Source organism: Monodelphis domestica, chromosome 8 (assembly GCF_027887165.1).
Source record: "Monodelphis domestica isolate mMonDom1 chromosome 8, mMonDom1.pri, whole genome shotgun sequence".
Classification (NCBI taxonomy): Eukaryota; Metazoa; Chordata; class Mammalia; order Didelphimorphia; family Didelphidae; genus Monodelphis; species Monodelphis domestica.
Window position 1 is genome coordinate 190678427 of NC_077234.1, and position 13719 is coordinate 190692145.

Genomic DNA, 13719 nt, shown 5'->3' on the forward strand with positions numbered 1-13719 from the left:
AAAAAGAGAGCTAATAAATCTGCTTCTGATATGATTTAGGTTCAGTAATGCCTAGAGGCAGAGGGTTGGATTAGATAACCTCTCAAGGTCTCCTGGAACTCTGTGATTCAATGATAATGTGTCTTGAGCTCCTTAGGGAAAATATTTTATAAATTCAAGATTGACTTCCATAAACTTAATGTACATTTAGAATAATTATCTCGTTTTCACATATACACATACACAGGAAGACACACAAACAAATACTTCTCCAGAAAGGGTACAGTTCAAAATTGCAAATGAGAACAAGTCACTAAATCACTGTATACGTGGAGGCCAGAGCAGCAAGTTAAAGCTTGTTGAATACAGTAGAAAAGAAAATTGCATTTAGCAGCTAGATAGCAAAATAGGTGAGGAGTTAGATTCAGAGTCAGGATGATCTGAGTACAAATCTTGTCTCAGACACTAATTGTGACCATTAGGAAGCCATGATCACCTCTTTCAGCCTCATTTTTTTTCCTCTTCTGTAAAATGGGGATAATAATAGCACCTATTTTATAGGACTGTTGAGAATATCAAATGAGATAACACCTATAAAATACTTTGCAAACCTTATTATTGTAATCCATTTGGGGTTTTCCTGGCAAAGGTATGGGAATGCTTTGTCATTTCCTTCTGCAGCCCAATTTAGATATGAGGAAGCTGAGGCAAACATGGTTAGTTGACTTAGTCAGAGTCACATAGCTAGTAAGTGACTGAGGTCACATTTTAACTCAGGAAGATGTCTTCTTGATTATAAATCTAGTGTTCTAATCACTGTGACACCTACCATTGTTAGAACTTAAAATAGCATATATGTAAGCATAACAGTCGAAAAAATGCATCTCCTCATACAACAAGTGTCCAGCCTTATGTAATATTTTGCTTTATAACAGATGGACAAACAGAGTCACAGAAAGGGTTATTGGCTCATTTCTAGAAAATAAGCTGCAGAATTTGAACTTGCAGTCACAATATCATAACTGAAAAATAGTATCTCATAGATTGCATGTATCATTTAAGGTCTACATAAATCTTTTGGGAAAGAGAGAAATTTATCAATAGATAGATACCATAGAGACTGACAAGCATAATAAAGGAAGAAGATGGACAATAAAACAGAGAAATAATGTTCAGGGGGACAGGTAGTAGCAATACTCATATGTATATACAAATATGCAGCATATTAATGTAAGGAAAAATGTGACTTTATACATATAACTAGGATTTGGGATATGGGATTGTGACCCCTGACAAGAATAGGCAAGCGTAAAGTTTAGGGTTGTGATTTAAATCTAAATTTAATTGGTTGCCAGGGAATATCCCAAATAAAATACCCAAGTCAGTTTGGAAATTTTATGGTGGTTTAATTAATATAGAGGGAAAGAATTAAGAAGGAGAGAGAGGGAAAGAGTATAGGATTTCTCTCTCCTGGCCTATGCCAGAGGGAGTTCAAAGAACTCTGCCACAAGGTCTTCTCAGAAGATTAGGGACTTCCTAAGAAGATAGCATTTTGGAAGGTAAAGGAGAAAGGAATCAGCCTAAACTCCATGAGAGCTCAGAGAAGATGCCTCACCTGAACTAGGTTACTAAGCTTCCCTCAGTAGTGTATCAAAGACACTCACCGCCAAACCCAGACAATACCTTCCACCACGCCAAGACGCCAAGAGGCTCAGCACGTTGCCCCCAGCCATCTCTCCACTCAAAGAGGCTGGAGAGAGGAAGCGACACTGAATATATAGACCATTTTTACATCACTTTCCTGTGTCTCACATGTAGCAATGGTATCTTAAGCTTGACTTAGGACAGCCCAGGGGTCTGTCAGTTGTTTCTGATTCATCATTTGCTAGCACATGTCTGTCATAGGCCATCCTTCTAACCATTTAATCCTTAAGTAGGAGTGTATACATTCCTGTTTTGTTAGACTAAGGGTGGAGTAAATCTAAAATTCACACCAAGTACCACACATGTATAGAAGACTAGATTTGGAATTAGAAAGATATGAGTTTAAATTTGGCATCAGATACTAAATAGTCAAGTGACCCTTGGCAAAATCATATAACCTCTGATATCTCAATTTCTGTAAAATTAGAATAATAAATAACAGCTACCTCCTATAGTTGTTGTGAGGATGAAATGGCATAATATCTGTAAAGTGCTTTTCAAATCTTAAGGTGTGATGTGTGTAGATAGAATCCACTTTCCAGGCTCATCCTCCCCAAGCTCCTCCTACCCTACATCCTATTTTACATGCAAATGTTGCAGAATATGGAACTGAGGATTGAGCAAGAGAGCTGATACCTACTGTGGGCTGGGGGGGTGGGGTGGCTTTTGCAGGGTTTGGCAGCTTGGTGGGCTTTGGATTTTGGCTTCCTGATTGGGTTAAGAGTAATTTAGCTAGCTGATATTTTCTGTCTCCCTATATTTCCCTCTTTTTACTTTATCTCCATTTTGATTAAAACTTAATTGTTAAGAGCTAGTAACAGACTCGTGACTTGAGTTAATTTTATAGATGGTGACCACAATCTCTTTTTAATTAATATTACATTTAATATTTTACTTTCATTATTAGAGATGTAAATGTTAGTTATTGTTATTTTATATTAAATGGAAAGGCATATCTTATTCAAATTAAACATATTTTAATAATTGCTCACATTATTAAAGTTCTTTCATTTTGGCTAAGCATATTGCATAATGATCTCTTTTGATTCTCATTTGATTCTATGAGGTATGTACTAGAGAGGCAGTTCTTATAGTCAATAGAAATTTGGACCTGGAGTCCTAAAGATTAATGTTTTTTGAATTCTGCCTCTGAAATATGCTAGCTATATGACAATTGTCAAATTCTTTAACTCCTAATCTTAGTTTCCCTATCTGTCAAATGAGAATTTCTATATATTATCTTACTTTGAAGAATTATTATTATATTCAATAAGATATTATCTCTAAACTACACATTTTTGAGTTCTAAACAAATATCAAACTTTATCACCATTTTATACACAAGAGAATCAGATCCAAGAGAAGCTAATATCTGAAGCAGTACTCAAGCCCAGATCTTTCTGATGGTAAGTAGACAACATTATCCACCAGATCGTGGTGCATCTTGATTAGATCTTAGTTAAATTTAGATAAATGGAGAGATGTTATCTCATTATATTCTGCTTGGAGATTCATAGAAAAGAAGGGGAAGCACACTGCAAAACATTTGGAAAGGAGGTCAATGGAGGGAGAAATATAAGTAAATTCATGGAAAAGACATACCACTGAGTCTTAATGAATACTAACTCTGGTGGCATTTAGCAAAACTGAAATAGTGACAATTAAGTAATTAACAATCAATTTTAAAATACCTACTATGTGCTCCTGGCACTATGAGTACAAAGACAAAAGTAGAGATAATTCCAGGGCATTTAGGTGATATAGAGGATAAGTTCTTGACTGAGTAAGGAAAATTCTGATTTAAGACCTGCCTCAAACACTTAACTGTGTTACCTTGACCTCTTAGGCTCAATTTCTCCATTTAAAAAAATCAGGTAAATAGTAACACCTACTTCCCAGGTTTGCTGCGAGGATGCACTAAGAAAATATGTGTAAATTACTTCACAAGCCTGACAATGCTATTATATAAGTGCTACCTATTTTCATTTTAATTGTATTAGGGAGAAATCCTATATGTGTGCAGGTATATTAGATTATGTACCAAATTGATACAAAGTAAAAATGGGGAATGTTTGGTCTGATTTACCTAGAGAAATCAGAAAAGATCTCTTCTGGGAAGTGATGGAACTTGAGTTTAACTCTGAAGGGACAAAAGGATTCTAATAAAAAAAATCAAGGAGAAAGTGTATTTCAAGCATGGGGAAAATGTAAATGTATGGGAATGAGATATGTAATGGCATGAATTAAGAAATAGTACTAAATCCCATTTCTTTGGATCAGAGCATGTGTGTGTGCACATGTATGTATAAGTGTGTGTATGTACCTGTGTGGATGGGACTCAGGATGAGTGTATGTTTGTAGAGGATAAGGAGTAAATATTGTATTTTAAAGCTTGGAAAAAAAATTTATTTTGGACCCAGACTTAGACAAACTTTAAATGACAAATGGAGGAGCTTGTATTTTATCTTGAAGATAACAAGGAATCATTAGTCAGCAAGAAAGTCAGACATATTTCAGGAAGATCACTTTGACAGTTGTGCATCTTTTGACATGAGGTAGGGAGAGCTAATAGCCTGCTATTATTTTAATCATCCAGGCAAGAGGTGATGAAGGTCTAAACTAGGTGATGCTTGAGTGAGCAGAAAGAAGGAGATGGATATGAGAGATATCTTTGGCAATGGATTAGTTATGTGGAATGAGTGATGTTGATGAGTTAAGGATAATACTGAGGTTGAAACTCTGAGTGATATAGAACAAGGTGACAGCCTTGACAAAAATAAGAAAGTTCAGAAAACAGTGCCTCTTTCTTTCTTCCTTCCTTCCTTCCTTCCTTCCTTCCTTCCTTCCTTCCTTCCTTCCTTCCTTCCTTCCTTTCTTTCTTTCTTTCTTTCTTTCTTTCTTTCTTTCTTTCTTTCTTTCTTTCTTTCTTTCTTTCTTTCTTTCTTTCTTTCTTTCTTTCTTTCTTTCTTTCTTTCTTTCTTTCTTTCTTTCTTTCTTTCTTTCTTTCTTTCTTTCTTTCTTTCTTTCTTTCTTTCTTCCTTCCTTCCTTCCTTCCTCCCTTCCTCCCTTCCTCCCTCCCTTCCTTCCTCCCTTCCTCCCTTCCTCCCTTCCTCCCTTCCTCCCTCCCTCCCTTCCTCCCTCCCTCTCTCCCTCCCTTCCTCCCTTCCTCCCTTCCTTCCTTCCTTCCTTCCTTCCTTCCTTCCTTCCTTCCTTCCTTCCTTCCTTCCTCCCTTCCTCCCTTCCTCCCTTCCTCCCTTCCTCCCTTCCTCCCTTCCTCCCTCCCTCCCTTCCTCCCTTCCTTCCTTCCTTCCTTCCTTCCTTCCTTCCTTCCTTCCTTCCTTCCTTCCTTCCTTCTTGAGACTGAGCTCTGTTTTGAATAAGTTGAGTTTGAAGTGTGTCCAGAGTATCCAGTTTGAAATTTAAAATAGTCAGTGGGAAAGGCAAAACTGAAAATCAAGAGAAAACCTAGGCAACATGTAAAGATCTGAGAATCATTTGCATAAAAAGGAAATTAACCCCATGGGAGTTGATGAGGTGACTGGATTATGATAGTGATAGGGAATTTCAGCTATATGATAGAAGTTTCACTGATAGAGCAGCTAAAAAATTCTTCACTTGAAATAACTGAAATTTCATTCTTCAAAATGTAGAAGAAATGATGAGGGAGTTTATTCTGGACTTGATTTTAATCATTAAGATGGAACTAAATTTTATAGGTAAGACAGAATTGGTAAAATGAGGTTGAAATGATAGAAAACTTGAGATAAAAAAACTATCACTTTGAGCTTAGTCTTCTGAAAGAAAGTAGGAAAGAAAGACAGAAAAAAGAAAGGAAGGAAGGAAGGAAGGAAGGAAGGAAGGAAGGAAGGAAGGAAGGAAGGAAGGAAGGAAGGAAGGAAGGAAGGAAGGAAGGAAGGAAGGAAAGAAAAACCTCTTCTTGTACACACCAGTTTATAATTTCAAAGAACACTGAGATTTTAGGGTTGGAAGGTTACTTATTCTAATCTTTACCCTAACTGTGAGCTCTTTGAAAGCAGGAACTCTTCAGATAGACCAATTTTCAAGATTTATCAAACAAGGGAAGAAACCAAAGACTTAGGAAAAATCAAATAAGACATTCATATTAGCAGGGGGGGGGAAGTGATCAAGAGAATAAAAATAGTTATTGAATTGTACACTGTGAATTTCCCAACTATAAAAAATATGAGAATAATCTATATACAGGTCAGTATTTTTGATAAGGTTATTATGATGGAAATAGAATTTAAAAAGCAATACTTCTATATTTTACAATAATATAATTGACTAAAAGGTGTGGAGAGCTTGGGATTCCACTGTGCTTATTTTTGGTTGCCTTCACCTTCCCTGTGAAATGACCCACCATTTATACTGTAGAGACCTTTTTGTACATGATTATTTCCAAAATGTCTCCTCATTGGAATGTGAGTGTTCTGAGGGGAAGAACTATTTTTTCTTTCTTTATATCTCTAGCACTTAGCCCCGTGCCTGTTAGCTAAGAAGAGCTTAAAAAATGTTTGTTGTTGGGGGAAAAATAAAAAGAAAGCAGAGACTATCTTTCACTTTTCTTTGTATTCCCAGTATTGCACTTAGTGAGTGCTTGGCACAAAGTGCTTAATAATCTTTGTTGATGGACTGACCTTTATCTGAAGAAGAATCCTCCCTATAAACTTAATCCTAACTTTCTACTTCCTGAGGTAGATCGTTCTACTTTTAGATAGCTCTTGTTAGGAAATTTTATTTTATTTCTTCCTTGACATTAAACCTAAATTTGCTTCTTTGAAACTTCTACCCATTTCTTTAGCATCAGTCCTTAGGGGCTAAAGAGAATTAGTCTGATCTCTCTTCTATTTTTTGTGATAACCCTTGTGGTATTTGAAATTGACTATCATGTCTTTCTTTCGTCTTATTTTTTTCCAGGCTAAAACTAATAAGTCCACTCAAATTATTATTTTTTTAAACATAGACTTGAGACTTTTCTCCAAACAGGCTTGTCTTCTTCTAGATTCTCACTATCTTATCAATTCCCATTAAAAGTGATTCATTCTCTTCTGTTGAGGTTTTGTATCTTCAAGAATCTCTTGTAATATTTTTGTTAGGATTGTAACTCATTAAGTTACTTTGCCTAGGAAGAGTACCACATTAAACTTTACTAGACATTAATACTTAAACGAATTCCTTAATCATAGCTGTGTTCAAGATGAGAGCCAGCTGAGAATATGGCCTTTCAAATCAGGCATAAATGTTGTAAGTTTTGATTTGAAGAATCTCAAATCACAGAATTTTGATGACCACAGAGATAATTTAATTCAATTTCATTTTTTTCATGTGAGGAACTGATCTTTCCAAGTTAATGGTTAAAAGGAGAATATATGGAAGAGGTAAAAATAGGAGTAGAATTTTACTGTTCTGAACACCCACTTGAAGCTGCAGCACCGGCTGCTAGAGTGATCCCTTACAAGGTTTTCTTCTATGTATTCTCTATAATTTTTTTTTAATCTGTTCATATATATGTTGTCTTCTTCCATTAGAATGAGAACTCCTTGTGGACAGGATCAGTTTTTGTTTTTCTTTGTATCCCCAGGAATTCACAGTGCTGGGCCCATGTAGTTTATCTGTCATCATTCATAGATACATTTTCATGTACGACATCCCAAAGGGTAACATAATTAGGAGAAGAGACAGTTAAAAAAAGGAAAATGATTTCAGAATTCAGCTCTTTCCTGATCTCTTTGAGGTCCCATTTGGTTGATTGTATGTTAATGGACAAAAGAGCTGTTAGATGGGAGTTGAGTTCAGAGGAGAAACAAAACCAGCTCTTGCTTAGCAATGGCCAAATTGAGATAACAATGAGAATTCCAGAGAGACATTTTTTTCCTGATGTGTTTAATCATTTTGACAAAAGACTGCACAGTAAGAAACAAAAATGTCATTCTGCTTGGACCTAAGGAAGTCATTTTGTAGCTGAGATGAGACTCTTCCCCAGTGGTCTAATATTGAATAAGTAAGTCTTTGAGACAAGAGGAGCCTATTTTGCTTCTGTTTCTTCCCCTTTGTAGTAGTGATTGACCTCTATTTTCTGCCATTGGGCTTGGCATTCTCAGAGAGATGGGATGTGAAGGATACTAGGATGAAAATGGACTTTTGAAGGCATTTTACAGAAGTAATACAAAGGATATTGCCCTTCCACTGAAGTCCTATTCCAACAAATTCCCTGAGACTTTCTTCTAAGGAGAACCTGGTAGGAGCCCTTGTAGGTTCAATTGTGTTTCAATGTGGACCAAATTTAGAAACGCTTATGAGAAATAAAACTGACCGGCTACCATGTGATGAATTGATTGCCATCAGTAATGTATGAAATCTCCAGTGATAAGGGGAAGAGGTTTGTGGTTTGAATGGATAATAAGATCACAGTTTGAAAGCTCAGAGGAACTTGAGAAGTTTAGTCCAAATTTCTTATCTTGCTGATAAGGAAACTGAGATACTAGACTTGAAATGACTTGCCTAAGTCATATAAGAAACAAATAAAACAACTGTTGTATGCTCATGGTCCCTCAATTACAGAGGTCCCCTATAACTCAGTTTCATTTAGCACTAATAATTGGATCAGCCTTTATAAAAAACCATTTACTTCAAAGAAATAATAACAAATACACAAATATACTCCCTAGTAAATGAATCATAATTCACTCACACAAACTTAATCTGTGGAAAGGGTATGGAGATTAGATCTGTAGTACTCAATTCCTGTACAGTATGGTTCCATCAAGTTCCAAATCAAAAGCTCAATAGAGTTAGAGGCACTTTGGTTTTTTAGGTATTCCCTCCTGGATGAGCTGGCTGCATATCTGGCTGGAATTCTCTCTCTAAGGTTGCCATAGCTTGAAAGAGAGACCAGTGAGGTTTCCATTGCCTATACCTAGAAGAGAGAAAAACAAAAATATCAAACGGAACCCTTCCAAACTCATCTCTAGAGGCAATGGGTAAAGGAAATGGGTAAGGCAGTCCTTACCACTCAAAGTTTTACCTTTCCTGAATATCTGGAGGGAATCATTCTATGGATACATTTGGAATTTTACTCTACTGAGTGAGAAGGTAAGAGACAGACAGAGAGATAGACAGATAGATAGAAACAAAGAGAGATAAAGAGAGAGATAGGAAGAGACAGACAGACAGACAGAGAGAGAGAGAGAGAGAGAGAGAGAGAGAGAGAGAGAGAGAGAGAGAGAGAGAGAGAGAGAGAGAGAGATCCAATTTGTCAGTTTTTAACAATGTATTCTGTTCCAGCTCTTCAGCCAGTGGAGAGAATTTCCTCCCACTTATGTGGTAAGGGAACATAGAATTCCTTCTCAAAGCAGGTCGCTTTGAAGATCAACTCCTAAAAGTTGTGTTCCAAAGCCCTGCTTTTATATTTGTATCCCCAGACCTTAGTATAGTATCAAAGTTAATAAATGCTCTTGTTGCTTAGAGGGAAACTCTTAGCTGCTTTCTTCTACATTTGAGATCTCAGAACGTTGGATCCCATTAGATTTTTCTTCCCTGAAGGAGCACCTAGCCTAGGGTCAAGTTCTTTTAGAATAAGAAGCCAATTAGTTAAGCAATATCCACAGTCATTAAGTCTATTTTGTTACCTTACCTTTTTGCTCCCAAAGAGCAGTCTCTATTGTCAGTCTTTATCTTACTTAGGGATTAGACAATCCATAAAATTTTGGAAATATTTTGAAACTTTCTGATCAATAAACCAACAAAAGGCTGTCTGCATCAGGGTATTCTCAACATTCACTTTTTTAGAATTGTATTTCTTCTTAGGAACTGAATATAAAGATAGAAGAATAAAACTGCTAGATGAAGTTCATTCAAAATAATGTCTTCTACCTCAATTTTTTATAATGAATTCCTGCCTTTATTTTGAAATTATTCTTTTTTTAATTATAAGAATATCTTATTTTACAAATTACATATAATAACACATATCCACATATGTTTTCTGAATATATGTGATCCAAATTGTCTCCCTCCCTTCAGTTCCTCCCTGCCTCCTGGAACTAGCAAGCAATTCAATCTGGGTTTTACATGTATTATCATCCTGCTTTCATTTTGTATATGCGGCTAACAAAACCTACAGCTCCTGGTCTTCAGTCACAGTCTAAAGAGAAGGAACATTTATTACAACCATGTCAACTTACTTTGACTTTGAGACCTTTTCATTCTCTCTCTCTCTCTCTCTCTCTCTCTCTCTCTCTCTCTCTCTCTCTCTCTCTCTCTCTCCCTCTCTTTTTTCTCTCTCCCCTTCTTTCTTTTCTTTTCTCCTCCATTCCCCTCTTCTTCCCCCTTCTCTCTTTCCCTCCTCTTCTCTCTGTCTCCAATTGTCTCTCTCTGCCTGTATGTCTCAAACTCACATATACACAGATATTATATTATTCTTTACCTAGCCTCTAACCCTTACCTAAAATTTAAAGAATGATATTGGTAGGACTTTCTTAAATAGCTCATATTTGGAGCAGACAGGTGGCTCAATGTATGGAGAGCTAAGTCTGGAGACAAGAGGTCCTGGGTTCAAATTTGACCTCAGATTTTTCCTCCCCATGTGACCCTGGGCAAGTGACTCAACTACAATTGCATAGACTTTACCACTCTTCTGCCTTGGAATCATGCTTATTATTTATTCTAAGAGGGAAAGTAAGAGTTTAAAAATAAATAAATAGACTATACTTAATGACTGTCATCATCACCCACACTTGCAATGTGATTCTAATATTTGATGCTCCCCTAAGACTATACCTATGCCTAAATCATTTCCCTCTCTGTAAAGCAAAGGCTTCTGCTATTGAAATATACTCAGCAAAGATTTACTTGGTCCTAGGCTGGTTTATGAAATAGTTATAGACTGAGATAACCCTGAAAGACTTCTGGTTCTGTAATCAGAGCACCTTAACTCTAATCACATTTCTGATCATCCCTGGGTATATTCTAGGCAAGTAATTTAAGCTCTTTTAATTTTAGTTTCCTCAAATGGAAAAATTAGGTGGTTGGATTTTATGATTTCAACTAGTCTTTCTATTTCCATAGCCATCATTCCATGCTAGATTCCGTTGAGATGTTGAAGTTAGATACCTCAAAACTATGATGCTTGCATGCATAAGGAAGGGAATTTCTGAACACAATTGCTGTGAACAATGTTTTACAGCCCTATAAGTCCAATCTTATCTAGGTTGAACTAAATGTTTTCTGAGACCCTTTTTAGTCAAAGATCTCCAATACTATGACAGTTTTAATATTGTTGACCTTCATGTTACTTAAATGACTACCCCTGTGGTCCAATTCTATGTCTAATTAGATGGGTCTGTATGAGGTGAGAATATAAGTCAAATTCTTAATTTTTCCAATAATAGGTCACATTGGCCTCTCTACACATAACATTTTTAGCATATGATTCTCTCTTTAACCAATAGCACCAAATATTGATAGTTTTAACATTTGCCAGAGCAAGGTATGCGGAATAGGGTATAGAATTCTGGTCTCAGATAGTGTCCAGAGCAGGGTTTTAACTCTATGGAGACACTAGGAGGACATGTGATCATAGACAAGTCACCTGACAATAAAACCTCAGTTTTATCTTCTATATTTTGGGGATAAAATGATACCTATTTCTCAGATTTTTGTGATCAAGCCATTGAGATATTGAGATATATTGAGATAATATAGGTTTACTTTCTACATTGTGGGGGTTAAAAGCACAGGACCCCCACATTCTGGAAAATCCACAAAAATCTTTTTGGCCCCCTGTACCAGAGAAGAAGAATGAATTATTTCTTTTTCTTTTATAGGATACTTAAAGTACCTAACTGTAAAATTTGGGTGAAGTATTTGGTCATAGGTCCTATGTAGATCAGTGTTAAGGTACCGAGACACTTCTAGCCTTTCTGTGTCATCTACTGACCTTAATACTCTTTTCATAGCCTTTAACTTTTTACTTTTCTAACTTTATTTTTTATTAATTTTTATTTTATTTAATTAGGTGATTTAGAATAATTTTCCAAGGTCACAAGGCTCATGTTCCTTCCCTTCCACCCCTCTCCCATATATGACACACATTTCCCCTGGGTTTAACATGTGCCATCGATCAAGACCCATTTACTTATTATTAGTGTTTGCCCTAGGGTGATCTTTTAGAATCCACTTTTCTAGTCATAGCCCCACCGACCCATGTGATCAAGTGGTTGTTTTTCTTCTGTGTTTCTTTTCCCACAGTTCTTCCTCTGGATGTGGATCTTTCTTATGAGTCCCTTCAAATAGTTCTGGATCACTGCATAGCTACTAGTAGAGAAGTCCATTACATTTGAATTTACCATAGTGGATCAGTCTCTGTGTACAATGTTCTCCTGGTTCTGTTCCTTTCACTCTGCATCAATTCCTGGAGGTCATTCCAGTTCACATGGAATTCCTGCAGTTTATTATTCCTTTGAGAAAAATACTATTCCATCACAAGAATATACCACAATTTGTTCAGCCATTCCCCAATTGGAGGGCATCTGCTCATTTTCCAATTTTTGCCCACCACAAACAGCATGACTATGAATATTCTTGTACAAGTCTTTTTCCTTATTATCTCTTTGGGGTACAACCCTAGCATACTTCCAAATTGCCTTCCAAAATGGTTGAATCAGCTCACAACTCCACCAGCAATGCATTAATGTCCCAATTGTGCCACATCCCCTCCAACATTCATTAATTTCCTTTGCTGTCATGTTGGCCAATCTGCTTGGTGTGAGGTGATACCTCAGAGTTGTTTTGATTGGTATTCTCTGACTATAAGAGATTTAGAACATTTTTTCATGTGCTTATTAATGGTTTTGATTTCTATGACTGAAAATTGCCTATTCATGTCCCTTGCCCATTTATCAATTGGGGAATGGATTGATTTTTTGTACAATTGATTTAGCTCTTTGTAAATTTCAGTAATAAAACTTTTGTCAGAGGTTTTTATGAAGATTGTTTCCCAATTTGTTGCTTCCCTTCTGATTTTAGTTACATTGGTTTTGTTTGTACAAAACCTTTTTAATTTAATGTAATCAAAATTATCTATTTTGTATTTTGTAATTTTTTCTAACTCTTACTTGGTCTTAAAATCTTTCCTTTCCCAAAGATCTGACAAGTATACTATTCTGCGTTCATCTAATTTACTTATTGTTTCCTTCTTTATGTTTCAGTTATTCACCCATTCTGAGTTTATCTTGGTGTAGGGTGTGTGATGGTGATCTAAACCTAATCTCTCCCATACTGTTTTCCAATTTTCCCAGCAGCTTTTCTCAAATAGTGTATTTTTGTCCCAAAAGCTGGGATCTTTCGGTTTAACATAGACTGTCTTACTGAATGAAGTCACTTATCCCAAGTCTATTTGAATGATCCTCCCTTATGTCTCTTAGCCAGTACCATATGGTTTTGATGATCCCAGTTTAAGATCTAGTTTGGCTAGGGCACCTTGCTTTGCAATTTTAAAAATTATACCTTTGGGACTTCCAGTCAAGATGGCAGCTTAGAGAAAGCTAAAGTTCAGAGCTCCAGAAACCCTTCCTTACCAATCTCAAACTGAATGCTCTTAGGTCACCGAAATTCAAAACAAACAACAGAATAGACCCCGGGAACCCTCTTCCTCCTGGACGTGGACCTGGATCAAAAGGTATGGCCCCCCAAAAACCAGAACATGAGATCACTCAGATCTAAGGGGTAGGCAAAAGGAAGGTCCCAGGACCCATACCCCCCAACCCAGAGCACTGAATCTGAGGCAGGAGCAGGAAGCTCAGGGCAGGCAAAAGGGCCTCGGGAGCTGGCTATTTTGAAGGCCGCACCCTGAAAACAACATGAGCCAGTTGAGGGGGCACCCAGACAGCAGGGAAACAGAGAGAGATGGAGGGAGCCTGTAGCCCCCTGACCAGATCCTTTCATCTGAGTCTCACCGAAGGTCCCTGCCTCAGGGCATACTCAGTCTGAGGTTAATCCTATCACCAGCCCTTGGAG